We start from the raw sequence: 21,910 nt of genomic DNA, 5'->3' as shown, positions 1-21,910 counted from the left end.
TCCGATAGGGGTGAATTCCCTTTTCGGTTGCTTTCGATTACCCATGGCTAGGATCTCACTAAGGTCGAAAGTACCAACACTATTAATAGAGTAGGTGTTTTCGGAAGAAGAAGGATAGTCGTTCTTCTTCCCTTTACAGCCACTGTTTCTATTGTTACTAATCTTGGCCTTCTTGTCGCGCGGAGGAACATGAAGGAGATTTGAATCAATGAAGTCTTGAACACGATCCTTGAGGGCGAGACGCTTTTCAGTAGTGTGACCGCGACCTCTATGGTATCGACAATAAGAATTTGGATCCCAATTGGGAAACCGTTTTTCAGGCGGAGGGTCTTGACTGGGACCAATAGGGTGGATAAGACCTTGATCGTGAAAACAGTCGAAAGCTTCATTGCAAGTCATTCTTATTGGTGTGTATTCTTCAATGGTCCGTTTTGCCTGTGGCTTAGGAGCATTGAGTTCTTCATTAAATTCTTGGCGAGAATTTTGTTCAATGGCCATCACCCGATTTGCTAATCCTTCTACCACATTTAAGAGCATGGCAATGACATCTTGCAGTTTTCAAACGTCCTCTTTTAAACTTGACAAGTCTTCCTTGGTATTATCTAAGAAAAGACTTTCATCCTCCTCAATTATGGCCACTTCATCGAGAGAGGTTATATAAGTTGTCTCGATCATGGGATCTCCTACAGGTGTAATAAGAAGTGATGGATCGAAGGATGCTTGGTCATCTTCGATGGCTAGAATCTCAGAAGTTTCATTGTTATCGATCAGATCTTGAATAGCTTCTTTGAGTTTCCAACACTCCTCGGTGTCGTGACCCTTCCCTTGGTGATATTTGCAGTGCTTATTAGGGTCCCACTTAGGTGGCCTGGCTTCCGAAACTGGATCTTTGATGGGCCCTATGGGCATGACTAGTCCTTTGTGGTGTAATTTCTCGAAAGCTGTTTCATAACTCATACTAAGTGGAGTGAACACCCTTTTTGATCTTTGGATTCGTGATTTAGAGGCGTTCGTAGCATGTACCTCGTTAATGGGAGAGGAAGAAGAAGGATGGTCGCTCTTCTTTCCTCTCGCACTATTATTTTTCAGAAGGCCATCTTCAATATCAATGCCTATATTATACACAGCCTTGAAAGTATTCAAGTTGTGTTGATATTTTAAGTGTTTTGAATACTTCCCTTGGAGATTCTTGATAAACATCCTCACATATTCTTTTTCTGTAGGAGCCTTGACCATATTAGCAGAAGTTTCCCTCCATTTATTGAAGAAAGACGTGAACCCTTCGTTTTCTTTTTGTTTTAACATCTCAAGTTGTTTGTGGTCTGTTTCATTTTGGATGTTGCACTTGTATCTATCAATGAAAGCGTTTGTCATCGACTCCCAAGAAGAGGTTTTTTCTTTCTCGAGAGAAAAGAACAATTGTTGACAAACGGTTTCGAGAGATAGTGGGAATAGAGAGGGGAAAACCTTCTTATCGATACCCTTAATACTCATTATACTTTCGAAAGCTCTTAGATGGAAGTAAAGGTTATCTATTGCCTTGAATTTAGGGATGTCAGTGGCGTTGAACTTATGTGGAAGAAGTTCCTTGTCCAGCGAGACCCCTTGTGAACTCATGCCCTGAAATTTATAGTCGCTAGATAGCTTGCTTAGACTCTCTTGCATGAGGTTCATTTGTTGTTGCTTCATGGGATCATCGATCTTGAGTGTGAGTAGCTTCAGTGTCTCAGTCATGATAACCAATTGGTTCCTAAGCTCATTGACTTCTTCTTGAGTTGCCATTATCTTTTTAGCCTTCCTCTTTTGACGAATCGGTTTATCAAAAAGTGAGACTTGAATAAAGAGGTTGTCCTTGATTAATCGCCCTTCTCTCCTCGACCAAGTACTGGGGAAAAGGAATTTGGGGATATTCATTGTTAATTATTTGACTCAAGCTTTATTCAACATGCAATGGATGGAGGAAGTGAAGAAAGATTGGAGTAGAATGTGAAAGAAGATTTAGATGGAGGGATATGAAGAATTAGGAATAGAATGTACCCCCAACTCAAATGACGGAAAGACCGACTCATGCATGAACCTAAGACATGGTCATGGTGATGTGTACTCAAAGTGTGTGCTAAGACTAGTGAGTGTAGGTGACATGTTAAGACTCGTGTCATGACCATGTGGCTAGACTATGTGACTAGACTCAATTAATGACTCGACAAGGTGTTATTGACAGCGAAAATTAACCGAATTAATTAGCAAACTGGTTAATTAGACACTAGGTGATGACTCGACCAATAATCCGAACCGTCGGCCAAACGACAGAACTGGCTTCACACTGTGTAGCTTGGCGCCAGACGACAGAGCTGTCGCCAGGCGCCACACTCCACAGTGTGGCGCTATAGCTCAGATTTTGACGCCAATACCGGAGCTTCAATCTGAGACTGTTTTCGGTGTTATTAATCAACTAGGGTATGCCTAAAGTCGTACTAGGTCAATTCTGATTAAAATATTAGACTTTATTGACTCAAATTAATTAATTAAGTAATTAATTAATTAGGCAAAGTTATTCAAGTCATTAATTTATTTAATCTCAACACAAGTTAACAAACGGTTAAGAGAAACATAGAATATATGCACAACAAATAATGCACAATTAGTCAAGTATACACAATATGATGCAATGAGTTTGCAACCTAACCATGGCTCTAGTTCTCTAAAGTTCGGGATATGGTTTAGTCAATAGAGGGTCCATGGTTAATTGTTCGGATGCACCGCGCGGAAGCCTAATCGTGAAGGGTTGGCACGAGTGGATGGGACACCGCGAGCTTTGAAAAAACTCGCTTCCATGGTTTGGTGAATTCAACATTCTCGGATGTACCCTTTGTTGCACAGAGCGTTCAATCGGGTAGATGGAGCATGAATTCCCAGAGGGTTATGTCCATATGTAGAACACATATGGGTTTCAGAAAAGTGAGAAAAAATTCAATCAAGAAGTAGGATCGAGCAAACAAAACGAAAAACTGGTAAAAATTCTGGCTCGGTATTGGGGGAGGTTGGCGCCAGCAATCAGAGACTGGCGCCAGCTTTTAGCTGTAGCGCCTGGCGCCAATGCTGGTGTCTGGCGCTACGGTTAAAATGCTGGTGCCAATGCTCTGGCCCCTGGCGCTACTTCCCACATGCCTCAGCAGCTTTCTGTGCTCGATAAAATTTTCCAGTTTCGCGCGATGTTATTACGGTCCTAGTTGTGAAAGATATTTCTCAAATTTCCTACGTGTAAAATCCTATGTTTTTAACTCATTACGGATGGTCTTTCCAATGAGATCTTTTTTATGCATATGACAATAATGTTAATCAAAATTATGCACATGAAATACTTAAAACGTTTTGAGTCTCATCCACTCATTCTAAATCATTGCCGAAACAAATTCAGGAATTAAAATAGAAATCCTACCCAGTGGAGTCGCCAAAAAACTGTAGGGAATAAATTCAAGCATTAACCCCTAGCTTGAACCCCACTGTGATCATACACTAAAGTACGGTGGCGTTCAAAAGGGAAGAAGATAGAGCAAAAGAGTCGCCAACAAGTTTTAGGAACTTGTAAACCGTTCACAGGGTGAAGGTTACACCCCTTAACGATCCATGAGATCGTCAACTCCATAAGGTCTAGAACCAAATAAGGGTTCGGGGATGAAGGTACAAATCCAACCTAAAAGAGATTGAACCTGCCCTAATAATAGGCCTCTACTTTATTCTGATCGTATTCATGTGCGCTTTTTAATTAACATGCAATCAATAGGATTAACACTAAACCTGTTTATCTATGTTGGTTGAATTTAATGCACAAATAAACTATTATTGGCGATCACTTGAATTATAATCAAATTAACCCTAACAAGATTATTAATTATCTTATTTAGCGTGATTACAAGTACAAATTCCCTTTAAACATGCATAAAAAGCGTGATCAAGCAATAAAAATAAATATATCAAGCAACATAATAAATAATCATCACAATTAAAAATAATAATAAATATAATCAAAATAATAATCATCATATTAAAATAATAATCATCATCAAAATAATAATAATTATAATAATAATCATAATCATCATAAATCATAACAATTATAATCATAATCATGTTCATGTTAATATTAAAGCATAATAATTAAAAATAGCAAGATCCTAGGCATGATACTAACAAGATTAATAACAAATCCTAGCATGTCACTAAGCAATAAAAATCAAATCTTTAACCCTAACATAATACTAACAATCATGAATATTAGGAAGAACACAGGAAGCATCGTAACAATCTTATTTAATATTAAAATTAACCTAGACATGATACTAGGAATATCATAATAACAATATAAACATGATTTCTACATCATAATATCAATAAAACCATTAAATTACTTACTTTGATGCCTCGTACCTCTTTCTAATAACAAAATACACACGTTAGTAACTTCAAGGAAAATAATAAACCAACAATTAAATTAAATAATTGAAAGAGAGATTTGGGACCAAACCCTCAGAAATTAAACCTTTCACGTCTAGGGCGGAGGCAACTTCGAATATGGCTAACTGTTTCTAGATCTTGTGAATGCGGAAATTTGTATGAAAAAAACAAATTTTAGAAGAGATAGAGAAAGATGAATGAATGATTAAAGAGAATGAGAATTAGCGAATGAAAGAATAAGAATTGAAGAGAATGAGAGAGAATTGAAAACTGATTGTAGGTGAATATAATTGAGAACTGATTGTTGATGAGAATTGGTGAATGAAAACGGAGTTTTGAATATGTTATTTATAGAGAAAATCAGCCAAAAGATAAAATTAACAAAACAGAGTCTGGCGCACGAAAAACAGAGCTGGCGCCAGCGCCAGCACCAGCTGATTGGCGCCAGGCGCCAACATTAGTGTCAGGCGCCAATAGCTAGCGCCAGGCGCCAATTCCTGGCGTCTGGCGCTAGTCCTATTTTTGACGCGTTTTCGAAAATCAAATAAGTTTTGCCGTACAGGAGGATAAAATCGTATCTTTTCCTCAAAAATGTTCTTTGATTTTAATTAAAACTCTGAAAAGTCAACAAAAGTCAATTTATGAATGCTAATTTAATTAGGAATGAAAAGAACCTTCTAGAAGAATCTAGAAGACTAAAACCATTCCTAATTGCATTAGGAATGATAAATCATATTAGGCCCTCCTCTAGATCATTGGGCCGCATATAAGGCTCAAAACGGGCCCAGTTTGGTAAATTGGCCATAACTTCCTCAATATTCATCGGAATTGGGCTTATAATATATCGTTGGAAAGCTCTTGTCAAGCCCCATCCAACTACACTACTATTGGATCCATATAATGGACCAACCAAGCTGTATTGGCTGTTTTCTTAAAATAAGTTTTCAAAAACAGAGAGAAGAGAAAAAGAAATGAAAACTATCCGCAACACTAAAATTTCCACACTTTCGCTTCATTCGATTATGATTCGACGCGAAAGGTAATCATCACTGGGTTTGGTTTTGGGGAGACACAAATGGTTGTCTACACCTGCTTTACCGGTTGCAAGTCATTTGGGTGTAATAAAAATTAATACCCCCTAAAGTTGGGAGTGATAGATAATAAACGAAAGTTGGGATTAATTTGGGCGGACGAGGCAAAGTTTAGATTAATGGGAGCAATTTTTCCTTAAGGTTAAGCATGTCTAATAATACCCTTCATTTAGGAGATTAAATATCTATGATTTATGGCTATAATTTTGACTTGAAAATATTATGAAGGTAAGTCTGAAGCTTGAGTGATTTTAAGCATATCTAATATTCCCTTTGATAGATATTATTTTTAGATAATATTTGTCAGATATATTTGTATATATTTTGTGTAATTATCTTATTAGTCTCCTAACGTGATTAGGGTTAGGCTTGTAACATTATATAAAGTGATCAATGGTACACACTCCAATTTGAGGAGTTTTCCCAAAATCTAACATGGTATCACAGCTTAGGTTTTAGATCTCAATTTTTCTTGGTTTTTTGGGACCTTGCCTTCTACACGTTATTCCGCAATCTTCCTGCTTTGTCTCTGTTTCTCCGGATTTTGGTTGTTGTTCTTATTGTCTTTTGTTTATTTTCACAAATTCGTTCACTGCCCCTTGAGTTCTCATGGCGAAGGATGATGACTCCCCTCCTCCACCACCAGTGAATGAGTTTCACCCGGCCCTTACGGTTAACAATATCAAGAATGTGATCCCTATTACTCTAGACTACACGAATGTTCAATACTCCAGTTGGGTTGAATTGTTCGAAAATCATGCTTGCGCATATAATGTTCTTGATCATATCGATCCTAAAGTTCCGAAACCCACGGACATCTCTGAAGCTCTATGGACTCGTTTGGATGCAATAGTGAAACAATGGATGTACGACACAATTTCCCTTGATCTTCTCACCACCGTGCTGGCTGGGAAGTCAACTGCTCAGCAAATTTGGGATCGTCTCAAATATATTTTTCAAGATAATAAGTGTAGACACCTAAAAATGTCTCCCCAAAACCAAACCCGATGATGAAAAAACCTTTCACCGCCACTATTGGTCGGGTTCAGTATTTAATCCCGAGAGTGCTTAAAAAATCGTATTTGATTAAATTCATATTTTTGAACAGTCCATGGATTAGTCTTGATGTTTGGTAAAAGCATAGTTTTTATTTCAGCCCAAACTTATTATTTAATTTTAGCCCAAACCCTTTTTTATTTTATAGTTGCAAATTATCAATCGACACTTAAAATGCCGAATGAGATTAGGGTTAAAAATGTATTTAGACGGAAAAGTGGGCTGGAAATTCCCGCGCCATGGTAGACAGCCACCGTGTCACGGGAAGTCTGCCGTGAGACAGGACATTCCGTGTCTTTTTTGCGTAAACCCTTAACGCGTTTTCTTTCCCGTTTTCTGAAAATTTCCCGTGTCACACTAAAAATATACCGTGTCAGGGGAAAGTTTGTCGTCTGACGGTGAGACTTCCCGTGTCACGGTACAGTTTGCCATGTCACGGGATACTTTTTTAGGGTTTTTATCATTTTAGGGTTCCGTGTGCTCCCTCAGCACATTTTCCATATAAATACCCCCTCATTTCTGATGTACGGGGCATCAATTAATTCTCTGGTTATTTTTTTCTCTTCTATGCTTTAGCCTAAACACTAGCCTACCCTTTTTCATTTCAAAATTACTTCTTCAAGTGCTCAAAGGAGTCCATACTTTACTCATGGTTCCATCCTTAAACCAAGGCGTGAAAGGTAGAACTGTTTGAGGGTTTGGCCCCAAATCAACTCTACTTTATTTAATTTAATTTAATTATTGTTTTATTATTTCCTTGAAGTTACTAACTCGTTTATTATTTTGTAGTTGCAAACAAACAGAATCAAAGTAAGAATTATGTTCCTTTTATTATTATTTTTCTAATGATTTTATGTTGTTGGAATTATTGTTAAATTGCTTCCAATATTGATGTTATTCTATTATAGTTATTGATCACTATATTGCATGTTTAAAGGAAATATGTAATTGAAAATCACGACTAATAAGATAATTTGGACAACCGGTTTAGGTTCCTTTTTAATCTTATTTTTTAATCAAGTGGTCACGATATTTTAGAATTATGTGTTGCATTAATATTCAACCAATTTAGCATAATAATTGTTTGGAGCGAATTGAATATTTTGTTTGTATGCCTTTGAGATCGCAGGAATCACTTTTCACTATAAGAATCGAGTAGAGGCCAATACGGGCGAATGTGACTCCATGACTCACTTCGTACCATCATCCCCGATCCTCTTTTCGTGGTTCCAAACCATATGGAATTAGTAATCTCATGGATTATGAATGGGGTGTAACCTTCACGGGTCAATCGTTGTTGCCTTCGTTGTCCCTTTATTCGTGGTTGCCTTTTATGATCCGTGAACGGTTTACAAGTTCCTTAAAAACTTGTTGGCGGCTCCCAACTTTATTTGTCCCTAATCGTATATGTCAATTCCCACTTCCTATGAGTGCCAAGCATATTCACACATGCTTTAACGTAGGCGCACTTCGAACGACGCCTACAATTTGGCGACTCCACTGGGGAGGATTCTTGATTATTTATCGATTTGAGTGATCGGTATTTAATTCAGATGAGTGGATGAGACTTGAAAGATTCTTGAAAAAAATATTCTTGTGATTAATTTGGCATTTTTGCATCTGCATAGATGTTTAAACGTCGCATTCAGGTTTGTCCCGTAGGAAAAATTGGATAACTTGGTTGCGCGCGAAGGAAAACAGGGCACCAGTCAGATCTTCTGACTGCCGTGCCACGGCAAAATCTGTCGTGTCACGGTACAGTGCACCGTCTAACGGTGCACAGTACCGTGACACGGGAATTTTTACTGTGTCACGACAGTCCTAAAATCAGTCCGGTGGCTTATTTTCTTTCCTCACAGTCGACTTCCTTCGATTTTTCTGAAAAAACGTATGTGTTCAACATGCGTCTTAGCCCTGGGGGATTTAAGCTCTATCGACCTAAAAACGCTCATGGCAATAAGGGTTCATCCGAGTTATTAAATCCACCCAAACCATGGAGTCGAGTTCGATTTCTTCACGAACTCGCGGAGCCGCCCGTTGGCATACACCCTCAAGGGAGGCTGCCTTGCTAACGCGTCCAAACTCTTAACCATGGTACCCTTTTGACATCCAAAGCTTGACCAATAGTTGAACATAGATCTTGACTCTAGGTTGCGAACTTTTTTTTACATCATCGCGCCTAAATGCTATGTGGTTGTTTGGTGCTAACCTTCATGTGTTTACTCTTTTGTTTAACCCATGACCGAGGGTTTTTATTCTCACATAGTAATTAGTACGGACCTAAAATCGGTTAAAATCTGGAAAAAATCACAAAACTGACCTGGAACTGCGCACCGCGTCACGGCATGTTCTGCCGCGCCACGGTGCACAGTGCCGTGACATGGGGCTCTCTACCGTCTGACGGTAGACTGCACCGTGTCACGACAGTTTGCACCGTGACTCGATTTTTGTGCGTACGTATATGGTTGTTGTGTCCAGTTTGGTGTCATGTCTAGCTGTACGGTCAAAACACGCGTCCATAACCTCACCTAATCACTCACATATCGTGTTCACACACTTTTTTCTTTAAGTCGTACACTACTTTTTGACCGTATTTTTAGGGTAGTATTTTTTTTGTATCGTTTTTTTTTTCGGAGTAAGTCGGATGGTATCCTCCCATATTTTTTTAAAAAAAAAAAAAAAAAAAAAAAGTAAACAAGTAGAATTTCAAAATTATAGATTTTTAATAAAAAAAAAAAATTTTTATTCGGATGGGTTAAGGTTAACTTTGGTCATTAAAGGTGTGTTTGTTTTGGTGTCACAGCACTTGGTCAAGAAGCAGGGGTAGATTGTTACGGTTCGAGTCAATACCTCAACAACCTCTTATACCAAAGAGGCGTACAAGGAAACCACCTCAATCATCTCCACAAGATCCATCTCCAGTCTACTTTCAACCAATGGCCACTAAGGAAGACATCGAGAACCTCAACAAGACAATTGAAAAATTGTCTGACATGATGCAGACACTCACCACTAGAGTCAGCACGGTAGAACAAGACAATCAAAACAATGTCACTACCGCTGCAATGGACAAGATTAAAGAACAGATGAGAAAAATTTCTGAAGAATTCACTTATGTGGAACAGCCTGTCACCTCTTCGTCCATAAGAGACAAGCTTCTTGAGAAATTTTCCACCGCTGAAATTCCCAAATTCAAGCCTACTGCTAATCCGCTTTTCCATTTGATGGCTTTTTCTGCAACTATGGCTCTTAAGGGAGTAGATGTGACACTCTTCCCTACGGTGTTCCCTCTTTCCTTGGAGCATGCCTGTCAACAGTGGTTCTATTCTTTGGAATCCAAACATGTCGCGACCTGGGAGGATGTTGCTGAAAGCTTTATGAATCGTTACAAATGTAACATTCAGGCCAAGACTTCTGAACGTGAACTCTCCATTCTAAAACAGAAAGAGAATGAAGGCTTCACCACTTACTTAAGCAGGTGGAAGGAAACAGCTGTGCTCCTGGTGGATCCCCTCAAGGAGAAAGAAATGGTTCGCTTGTTCATTGCCAATCTAACTCATAAGTACAAGCAACACTTGAAGTTTCTGCCTCTCAGTACCTTTAAAGCTGTATACGATATTGGAATCAATATCGAGGACGAACTAATGAAGTCTGTTGGTAGCAACAATAATAATAGCACTTGGAAAAACAAGAAGAACGACACTCCTTCTTCTTCGTCTTCTAAGCCCAATAATGCTACCAACAATATCAATATCAATGATGTGTTGGCCCTTAATGCTCCTCCTCAAAGATTCCAAAGGCAAAGGAGGGTTTACACGCCTTTGGGAATGACTTATGATGCTGCTTATGACCGTTTGCATGGTCAAGGACTGATTATGCCAATTGGACCATTTCCAGAACCTCGACCAGAGAATAGGACCGCTAGCTATGACCCCAATGCTTATTGCAAGTTTCATCAAGGCAAGGGTCATAATACTGAGAAGTGTTGGAGGCTGAAGGATGCAATCCAAGATCTGATTGACGCTAATCAACTTCCTGTCCCTCAAGGGGGCAAGAAGCCTAACATTCAAACAGGTCCTCTTTCTGATGCTTTGGCTATCATGGGAGATGAAGTCTCTTTTGATCCGTCAATACTCATTCAACCTGTGAATGAACCTCTGTCGGAAGTTGTATTTATCTCGAGTTCTGAAGAAGTGAATGAAATTTGGGATAGTGACGATGAAGATGTCTATCTCAAGGATATAGCCTGCTCATCTCTTGGCACAAGTGAAGATGTTTGGGGGGACTTTGAGGTCAAGGTTCTCACCAGAAGTGGACAGTTGCAACAACCTAATCCACCTCCACCTCCACCACAATCACATCTGATAGTTGATCCCATCGACCCTGTGAACAGCGATGTGGTCAAACAACTGCAAAAGACCAAGGTGGAGATGAATGTATGGAAGCTTTTGGCCACTTCCCACGAGCATCGAAAGGCTATGATGAATGCTCTGGTGAAAATAGGAGTTGATGATGACATGACTCCTCAAGGACTGGTCAACTTTCTCACTACTGAATTGCCAAGTACTAGCAATCTAATTTCGTTTTCTGACAAAGATCTGCCCCCGGAAGGGGACTAACATAATAAGGCCTTACACCTCAATGTGGTGTGTAGGCAGATGAATGTTCCTATGAGCCTGGTTGATAATGGCTCTGCAATCAATGTGTGCCCACTCCGTACTGCAAAGAAGTTGGGCATAAAGTATGAAGAACTGACTCCCTCCACTCAAGGGATTCGCGCTTATGATAATACTCGCCGTCAAGCCGTGGGTACTATCATACTGAATATAACTACTGAGGTCATTGAATGTCGCAATAAATTTCAGGTGGTGGACATTAAGGCCTCTTTCAATCTATTGTTAGGACGCCCTTAGCTTCATGAGCTAAAGGCGATTCCATCATCGCTGCACCAGAAAGTGAAAGCCATAGTTGGAGGGGTTCCAATTACTATTGATGCTTCTCCTATGCGCATTCAAGTTATTGACACTCCTATCGTCCATGTTAAACATGACGAAGAAGATGAAGATCTTTGGGGGTTTTCACTAGATGATGTTCTCGTGATTGAAGAGGAGGAAAAGTGCCATCTCGACTTCGATCCCTATTCAAACACCAATATCAATGCCATTCTGAAGAAGCAAGGTCATTTCCCTGGAATGACCCTTGGGCTCAAAAAGAAAATGGCTGAATCTTGGGGCCATCCTGGTGCACTCAAGAAGGACACTTTTGGCTTGGGATTCAAGCCAACAAAAGAAGATGTGAAACAAGCTCTATCGAAGATGAAGGCTCGCAATAACGCTCGAATCATGAAGAAGGAAATGGCCATGGATCCATATCCATTAACACTCAATGGCCAGTACATCAAGGAAGGGGAAGATTTTTTCGTGCTATGAATTCCCCGAGCCATTCGTCCACGATGGGAAGGGTGAACCAGGATTCGAGATATTCCTCGATTGTGACTTTGTTGATGAAGACGAAGAGCTTTTCACAACCGATAAGCCACCTAGCCCGAGTTCTGATGATCTAGGCATCAACCTAATTTTTGGAATGGAAAAGAATGAGTCTAAGCCCGTCTGCAATGATAACTCCGAGCTCGTTCAAGCTGTCATAGCAAACAAGGATTTTGACCCCTCCAAGTTAATCGTCCAAGCTGACGATATTTCAAGGGGATGGCGCAAGACATTAAGGATCACTACGCCAAGTGGAGAGAAGTTGGAAATAACCGCTGGCGAAGGTCCTATGTTTGATGAGTCTGATTCTAAGTCTGTAGGTGAGTCCTTAGAGTCTGAGGCCGACCCTCTTTCTGCTATAGAATTTAATCCTGAGTCTCTTGTTGAGTCCTCTCTTTTTAGTCCAAATAATTCCGGTGAGGTCGCAGCCGACCTTGCCCCTCTTGGTGTATTAGCCAATGAATTCAATAAAATGAGTACCTTTGCTTACGATGCGTGTCATTCCCCTAGCCCTGATCAATATTGCTTTGCTAATGATAAAAATGACAAAGAAATAATAAAAGCAATGGAAGAACACGAAAATAAAACAGCAGTTATCGAAGATACAGAAACAGTTAACATTTCCAATGATACAACTGTTAAAGAAGTAAAAATTGGATTAACACTAAGTCAAGATGAACGCAAAGAGCTAATTAACTTGCTTAGTGAATTTGTTGATGTATTTGCTTGGTCATACCAAGATATGCCAGGAATTGACAGGGATATAGCTCAGCATACGATACCACTCATTCCAGGTATGAAGCCTGTCAAACAAAAGTTGCGCCGTATGAAACCCGATGTGGCTCTCAAAATCAAGGAAGAAATCAGGAAGCAGTTGGCCGCAGGTTTCATCAGAGTATCCAAATATCCAGAATGGATAGCAAATGTGGTTCCGGTTCCAAAGAAGGATGGAAGGGTCAGAATGTGTGTTGATTACAGGGATCTCAATAAAGCAAGCCCAAAAGATGGGTTCCCTCTACCTCACATTGACATTCTGGTCGATAACACAGCAAACCATGCACTCCTATCATTCATGGATGGTTACGCCGGATATAATCAGGTATTGATGGCCGAAGAAGACATGGAGAAAACCACATTCATCACGCAATGGGGTACATATTGCTATACGGTAATGCCATTCGGGTTGAAAAACGCGGGTGCCACCTACCAAAGAGCAGCTACAGCATTGTTACATGACATGATGCACGAAGAGGTGGAGGTCTATGTCGATTATATGATCGTTAAGTCTAAAGATCGCCCAGGCCATATTATTGCACTTCGCAAGTTCTTTGAAAGACTCCGCAAGTACAACATGAGATTAAATCCAGCAAAATGTGCATTCGGAGTCACGTCAGGAAAATTACTTGGATACGTGATCAGTTCTCGAGGGATTGAAATAGATCCTACAAAAGTAAAGGCGATCATGGCCATGCCACCGCCCAAAAATGAGAAGGAGATTCGAGGTTTCATTGGAAGGTTGTAGTATATAAGTAGGTTCATATCAAAGCTCACAGCGATATGTGAACCTATATTCAAGAAGCTCAAGAAAAATGTCCCAATCACATGGGATGACGATTGCCAAAAAGCTTTCGACAAAATCAAAGAGTACCTGGCAAATCCACCCGTGCTAGCGCCAGCAATACCTGACTTTCCTCTTCGACTCTACCTTACGGTCACAAGAGAAACGATGGGGGCAATGCTAACACAAGAGATCGAAAGCAAGGAGAATGAAATCTACTACTTGAGTAAGAAGCTTCAAGGATATGAGACACGATACACACCAATTGAAAAATTGTGTCTCGCACTTGTGTGGGCTGCACAGAAACTAAGACATTACATGCTCACTCATACAGTGCATGTCGTGTCCAAGATGGATCCTCTCAAATACTTGTTCGAAAAAGCGACACTCAATGGCAGATTATCAAGGTGGATAGTCAATCTTGCTCAGTTTGACTTGAGATTTGTACCAAAAATCGAGCAACAAAAGCTCAAAATCACCGTGACACGGCGAAATCTCTAGATATTATGGAGATTTCGCCGTGACACGGCACAACAAAAGCTCGAAATAATAGAGATTTGGGGATTTCCTCCCGTGTCACGGTGATTTCCTCCCGTGACACGGCGCAACAAAAGCTCGATATAATAGAGATTTCGCCGTGACACGGGAAGAAATCACCGTCCGACGGGAAAGCTGTTCCGGGAGACGGTGGAGCTCGACGTGGCTCGGTGGTTTAAGCTGAAGGAAAAAAGAAAATGAAGAAAGAGGAAAGGTGGATGAGTAAAATGGGAAAAATGGTTGGTATTTAAAACCAAAAAAATCCCGTGCAACAGACCCCGTTCCCACGTAACGGTAATGTATTGTGTGGTGCACGTGGTCTGACTGGTCAAAGATGCCAGTTGACCGATTTTCAGCCAACAAATTCCCGCGCCACGGGAATCTGTTCCGCGTGACGGGACCCCCCTGCCGCGTCACGGGAAACTGCTCCATGTGACGGGGACTCGTGCCGTGTCACGGGAATTCTTTTCGTGACAAAGTGGCTTTTTGCCTGCCACAAACAGTTATTTGCGAATATTCCTGACATTTTAACTAAAATTGCACGATTTTTCGCGTAAATTGGACAGTTATTTTTCGCTGGAATTACGCAGGAAACTCTAACTAATACTTAAAGGGGACTAAAATTACCATTTTACCCCTAGCAAGCATCAAAGTCTATTTTTCGGCATTTTAAAACACCTAATATGGTCGGATAATCGACTTAAAGGTGTGAATCATCTGCGGCCCACGTTCGAGGATAATCGAACCATCATACACTTGCAAATTTCAGCAATCGTCGGCTTTTCTCAGGCATGGAAAGCGTTATCGGTGGATTTTTCTTCAAGTATAGAAAACCGCCAAGTCGGCTTTCCTCAGGCATGGAAAGCGTTATCGGTGGATTTTTCTTCAAGTATAGAAAAATGCCAAGTCGGCTTTCCTCAGGCATGGAAAGCGTTATCGGTGGATTTTTCTTCAAGTATAGAAAACCGCCAAGTCGGCTTTCCTCAGGCATGGAAAGCGTTATCGGTGGATTTTTCTTCAATTATAGAAAACCGCCAAATTCCTTTTGTCGGCTTTCCTCAAGCATGGAAGGCATTATCGGTGGATTTCTTCAAGCATAGAATGACACCAAATTCATTCGTTGACTTTCCTCAGGCATGGAAAGTATTATCCGGTAGCTTTCTTCAGGCTTAGAAAGCTACCAAGCTCTTCAGTCGGCTTTCCTCAAGCATGGAAAGCGTTTCAACAAATGTCACTCGGTGGATTCCTTCAAGCATAGGAAGCTGCCAAATTCGTTCGTCACCGATACACTGGTGCCAGATACGTTTTTCTGTGAAGGATCTTCGTACGGGGAGGGTAATAACGAGATGCAATAGTGCCGGGGAACTCTATCCAGTCACCAATCATACTCCACTCACATGCCTAGCTACCTCACTCACTGCAGTCACCCCGTGGCATGATCGTCTAGGACATCCCGGGCCTTCTTCTTTACAGTCTCTTAGGAGCAATAATTTTAATTCTTGTAATAAGGAGCACGTCCCCTCTTTTTGCAATTCTTCTCAGATAGGAAAACATGTTAGACTTCCATTTTATGATTCAAATAATAATATTGTGTCTGCTTTTGACATTATTCATGCTAATTTATGGACATCTCCAATTCGGAGCATTAATGGTCATAAATACTATTTAGTTCTTCTTGATGATTTTACACATTATGTTTGGGCTATTCCCCTTGCTTACAAATGTCAAGCCTTCCAATGCTTCTTACATTTTCGTTAATATGTGCTAACCCAATTTGAACGTCCTGTTAAATGTTTTCAAAGTGACCATGGTCGCGAATTTGACAACGACCCCTTCAAAAAATTTTGCCTTGATAATGGAATGGTTTTCTGATTTTCTTGCCCTCTGATAAGTGGTTTATTTGACCACTTATTGTGTTAATTTAAATCCGGTGTCATTTCCCCTCTTTCAAACCCGTTTTTGAATGAAAATGTTTTGTCTCGGCTTTCCCCCTCTTGGTTTGTGTTTGTCCATGTTTTGCAGGTCTATGGACTCAATTTGGCAAGCATTCGGTGCATGGTTTGTGTTCAAGGCAAGGAAAATTGAGAATGGAGAGGGCGCTCCAGCAGGAGCGGGCGCTCTAAAGTCTCTGCCAAGTTTCTGCCAAAGTTTCAAAATATGGCACCATGTGAGGAGCGTGCGTGCGTTGTTGAGGAGCGGGCACTCCTAATTTCGGAGCGGGCGCTCCTCGCTGGAAAATCCGCTTTCTTTTGACGGATTTCCCTATGTGTTTCGGGGAGTATAAATACTTCCTCTTTTATTCATTTGTAACCTAGACAGAAATAGCCTAGTTTTTAGAGACTCCTCTTAGTTTGAAACATTCCTCTTAGTTAATTTAGCTTAGTTTTCATCAAATTAATCATTGTAATAGTTGGTTTTCAAGATTTATTCTCAAGGATTGGCACTTTGTATTCAACATTTTCAAGCTTCAATTAGTAACTTCCCTCTACTTTTCTCCAATTAATTTCTGATTTTATTTGTCTTTGCATGTTACTTGAATCTCTTTAGTTCTTGATATTTTGTTATTGGATGATAGTTATTTCAATTGTTAACCACTTTTCCCCAACTATTGAAGTAGTTAGAACCCTAATTCTTGATTGCATGTTGATAAACATGAGTTGTGAGTAGTCTTCTTGCTAGGGGTTGGGTGAAGCTCAACCTTCTGGGTTAGTTATGCAAATGTGGGAGAAGCATTGATGTTTGTATTGCAATTAAATTGGTTATATGAGATTGCTTGTTAGTTCTTCATGATAGGATTAGCTACCCTTGAGTTAGGAGCTTGATAGCATGATATGCCTAGTTTGACATGGAAATGTAAATTGAGTATGTCATTACTTATTGCAATTTGATTATGTATCATCTATTGCTAAACTAATGAGGAATCTAAGTTTAGTAGTGTGAGTTGTTTTCTAATTGCATGAGGTTGATTTTACATATAGTCCTTGCTATACCTTGTCTATTTTACACCCCGTTTGCCTAATTTCTTTAGTTGAGTGGATCCCATTCCCTAGTGTCTTTAATCCATTGATTTAGAATCATAGTTTGTTTGTCTACTTGACGAACCCCAATTGACATAGACTTCGAATTAACTTAAGTGTTAAGATCTTTAGCAACCATATCTCGTTCCTTGTGGACCGAACTCTTATTTATCATTATGCTTGGTGTGTAAGGTGTTTGTTAATAAATGTATTTGATTGAGTGTGGAATGTGCGACCGTTCTAACGCCCATCAAAATGGCGCCGTTGTCGGGGAGCGGTGTTGTTGATTGCTAATTGATTACTTGAGTCTAGTTCACCATAAAACAACAAAATTTCAAAAAGAGTGTGTTTCTTTTTTTTGGCTACACTTGTAGCCTCGTTACTGTAGACACCCATTTATGTCTCCCCAAAACCAAACCCAGTGATGAGTACCTTTCACGTCGAATAATAATCGAATGAAGTGAAAGTGTGGAAAGCTTAGTGTTGCGGATAGTTTTAATTTCTTTTTCTTCTCTCTGTTTTTAAAAACTTATTTTAAGAAAACAGTCAATCCAGTTTTGTTGGTCCATGATATGGGTCCAATAGTAGTGTAGTTGGATGGGGCTTGACAAGAGCTTTCCAACGATATATTATAAGCCCAATTCCGATGAATATTGAGGAAGTTATGGCCAAATTACTGAACTGGGCCCGGTTTGAGCCTTATATGCGGCCCAATGATCTAGGGGAGGGCCTAATATATGGTTTATCATTCCTAATGCAATTAGGAATTGTTTTAGTCTTCTAGATTCTTCTAGAAGGTTCTTTTCATTCCTAATTCAATTAGCATTGATAAATTGACTTTTGTTGACTTTTCAGAGTTTTAATTAAAATCAAAGAGCATTTTTGAGGAAAAATACGATTTTATCCTCCTGTACGGCAATTTTTATCTGATTTTAAGAAAACGCGTGAATTTCCAGACCAGCGCCAAACGCCAGCTGTAGCGCCTGGCCCTACGCTTGGCGCTTGGCGCCTAGCACTAATGTTGGCGTCTGGCGCCAATAGCCAGCGTTGGCACTAATCTGGTTTTATGTGCGCCAGAACTCTATTTTGATATTTTATCTTTTTGGCTGATTTTCTCTATAAATAACGTGCTAAAAACTCCGTTTTCGAGAACCAATTTTCATTCATCAACAACCAGTTTTTCATCAACAATCATTATTCACCAACTCTCATAGATTTTCTTGATTATTCTCTCTCTCTCTTTTCTAAACTACCTTTTCAAATACAAAAATTCCGCATTCATTAGATCTAGAAACACCTAGCCATATTCGAAGTTGTCTTCGCCCTAGACGTGAAAGGTTTAATTTCTGAGGGTTTGGTCCCAAATCTCTCTTTCAATTATTTGACTTAATTATTGTTTTGTTTATATTTTCCTTGAAGTTACTAACGCGTGTATTTTATTATTAGAAAGAGGTACGAGGCATCAAAGTAAGTATTTTAATGGTTTTTATTGATATTATGATATAGAAATCATACTTATATTATTATTATAAGTTCCTAGTATCATGTTTAGGGTAAAGAATATAATGTCAATTATGATTTCTATGATGCCTTTTATTGTCTTTCCTAATAGTATCATGTTAGGGTTAAAGATTTGATTTTTATTGCTTAGTGACATGCTAGAGTTTGTTATTAATCTTGTTAGTATCATGCCTAGGATCTTGCTATTATTATTATGCTTTAACATGATTATGAATATTATTATTAATATTATTATCTTGATGATGATTATGATTATTATAATTATTATTATGATGATTATTGTTATAATTATTATTATGATTTTGATTATTTTGATGTTGCTTGATATTTATTATTTATTGCTTGATCACACCTTTTATGCATGTTTAAAGGGAATTTTTACTTGTAATCGCGCTTAATAAGATAATTAATAATCTGGTTTAGGGTTAATTTGATTATAATTCAAGTGATCGCCAATAATAGTTTATTTGTGCATTAATATTCAACCAACATAGATAAACAGGTTTAGGGTTAATCCTATTGATTGCATGTTAATCAAAAAGCGCACATGAATACGATCAGAATAAAGTAGAGGCCTATTATTAGGGCAAGTTCAATCTCTTTTAGGTTGGATTTGTACCTTCATCCCCGAACCCTATTTGGTTCAAGACCTTATGGAGTTGACGATCTCTTGGATCGTTAACGGGTGTAACCTTCACCCTGTGAACGGTTTACAAGTTCCTAAAAAAACTTGTTGGCGACTCTTTTGCTCTAGCTTCCTTCCCTTTGGACGCCACCGTACTTTAGTGTATGATCACAGTGGGGTTCAAGCTAGGGGATTAACGCTTGAAATATTCCCTATAGTTACTAATTGCAAATTGTCGAGAGTGTATGCGCAGAAATCATAACAGGATTTTAGTGCCTTACGATCCCGAGATTGAGCAAACTTATAGGAGAAGAAGGAGAGCCGGTTCTAGGCCATTAACTACTTCCCCAACTAGGGAGGTCAATTTCAAGGAAAGACAAGAACAAATGGCTGGCGAGGAACAACCGATCCAAAGACCCTTGAAGGAGTTGGGAACTCCGGGAGCTTATAGAGCTTCAAGTGGCATCGCTCCACCCGTTACTCAAGCCAATGATTTTGAAATACGCCCCGCAATGATTAATTTGATCGAAAGGAGGCAATTTAGTGGAGCAAAACATGAGAGCCCTCTTGCACATTTGAACGAATTTGAAAAATATTACAGCACGATCAAGGTAAATGGGGTAACTCAAGAATTTGTGAGACTAAAGCTATTTCCTTTCTCCTTGATAGGAAGGGATATTGAATGGCTTGAGAAAGAAGTAAGGCCGAACTCCTTGAGAACTTGGGACGAGGTCACCACGGCTTTCTTAGGGAGATTCTACTCTCAAAAGAAGATGGCCGAGGCAAGGGCTTTGATACAAGGTTTCCGTCAACGGGCTAGTGAAACCATTTATGAGGCTTGGGAGAGGTATAAAGAATATCAAAGGGAGTGTCCCCATCATGGCATTCCGACCTACCAAGTGCTTCAAATCTTCAATGGGGGCTTGAGCCCACAAGGAAAGACTAGCCTAGATGCGGGAGCGGGTGGCCTGATTATGAACAAGACGGAGGAGCAAGTCATAGAGATAATTGAGGATGTGGTGAGGCACCACATGGATTGGCAAGAAGGAGAGAGAGAGTCTCTAAACAAGGGAGGAAATGTGGTTTACTCCGTTGATCACCTTAATGCCATCAACAATTTGACTTCCCAAATTGCCAACCTTGGAAAGGAGATGACGTCCATCAAGGCAAAACTAGAGAACTCTAGTTCAACACAAGAGCATACTTCCCAATCTAAGGGGAGAGGTATGAATTCTAACTCTTCTCCCTCTACTTCTAATAACATGCCTCATGGATGTTTGTTTTGTGAAAATTGTGGGTCATATGACCATGATACCTCTTCTTGTAATTATGATTCCCAACCCCAACCCAATACAAAGATGGTAATGAAAATGAAAATGAACAAGTCAATGTCTTGTCTTATGATAATAGAAATAGGAATGACAATCAAAGATACTTACCACCAAATCGAAGAGAACAAGGGGGAAATTCCTATAACCAAGGAGGAAATTATTACGATTACCATAACCAAAATCAATGGGGAAGTAAGAACCAAAGGGACCAAAATCCCCAAGGTAACTACAACCAAAAAGGTGGTTATGGTAACCATAATCATAATAATCAAGGAAACTATGGGAATCAAGGACAATATCACCAAGGGGGAAACTCTAATAATCGAAACAATTGGAAAAACAATAATAATAGAGGTTCTTCTAATCAAAATGCTTCCAATTCGAATGTTAGAGGTAATAGAGCTCCCCAAGACAACTACTATGCACAAGCACCACCTAGTAGGTCTAGCTTGGAGGAAATGATGGAAAGTCAAACTAAAATGTTCAATACTTTCATGGCCTCTAGTGAAAAGAAATTTAGTGAAGTCATGACCCATAATAAAATGCTTGAAACACAAATTTCTTAATTGGTCAATGCTTTGAAGGAAGGGACTAGCACTTCTAAACTTCCACCCCAAGGACTAGATCCTAAGAGGCCCGTAAATGCTATATCAACAAGGAGTGGTAAGGTGTTAGAAGAAAGTGTTCCTAAAAGAAGCAATGAGAGAATGAACATGAGTGAGCCTCCCCTTGAGAATGATTTTGAGCAAGAGAGAGCAAAACCATGAGAATGAAAAAGAGAAAGAGTGTGAGAAAGAAAAAGAATTTGAGAAAGAAAAAGAAAGTGAAAAAGAGAAAGATTTTAAAAAAGAGAGTGAAGAGAAAAGAGAAAAAGAGAGAGAAACAAAACAATTGCAAAAACTACCATATGCTCACAAATTTGTTAAAAACAAATTAGATGTGCAATTTGGAAAATTTCTTGAAACATTGAAACAAATTCACCTTTCAATTCCTTTTACCGATGTTGTCAAGCAAATGCCTAACTATGCTAGGTTTTTGAAAGATATTTTGAGTGGAAGGAGAAAGTGTGAATAAGTGGAAACGGTGAATCTCACCGAGAATTGTAGTGCAATCATCATGAATAAAATGCCACCGAAATTGAAAGACCCCGATAACTTTTCTATCCCTTGTGCTATATATAATAAGCAAATTGATAATGCTTTATGTGATCTTGGGGCTAGTGTTAGCCTTATG

At 39.4% G+C, this 21,910-nt stretch overlaps 1 non-coding gene across 1 annotated transcript; it reads right to left on the bottom strand.

Annotated features, from left to right (window-relative positions):
* Positions 1 to 20,126: 20,126 nt before the first annotated feature.
* Positions 20,127 to 20,232, bottom strand: LOC145565503 (small nucleolar RNA R71). The gene has a single exon (XR_014095044.1). It is a non-coding gene; the product is annotated as a small nucleolar RNA R71 (small nucleolar RNA).
* Between the last annotated feature and the right edge of the window lie 1,678 nt (positions 20,233 to 21,910).

The sequence above is a fragment of the Chenopodium album genome, chromosome 1 (assembly GCF_948465745.1).
Source record: "Chenopodium album chromosome 1, dcCheAlbu1.1, whole genome shotgun sequence".
In the NCBI taxonomy this organism is placed as follows: Eukaryota; Viridiplantae; Streptophyta; class Magnoliopsida; order Caryophyllales; family Amaranthaceae; genus Chenopodium; species Chenopodium album.
This window is presented reverse-complemented; position numbering and strand designations above follow the sequence as displayed.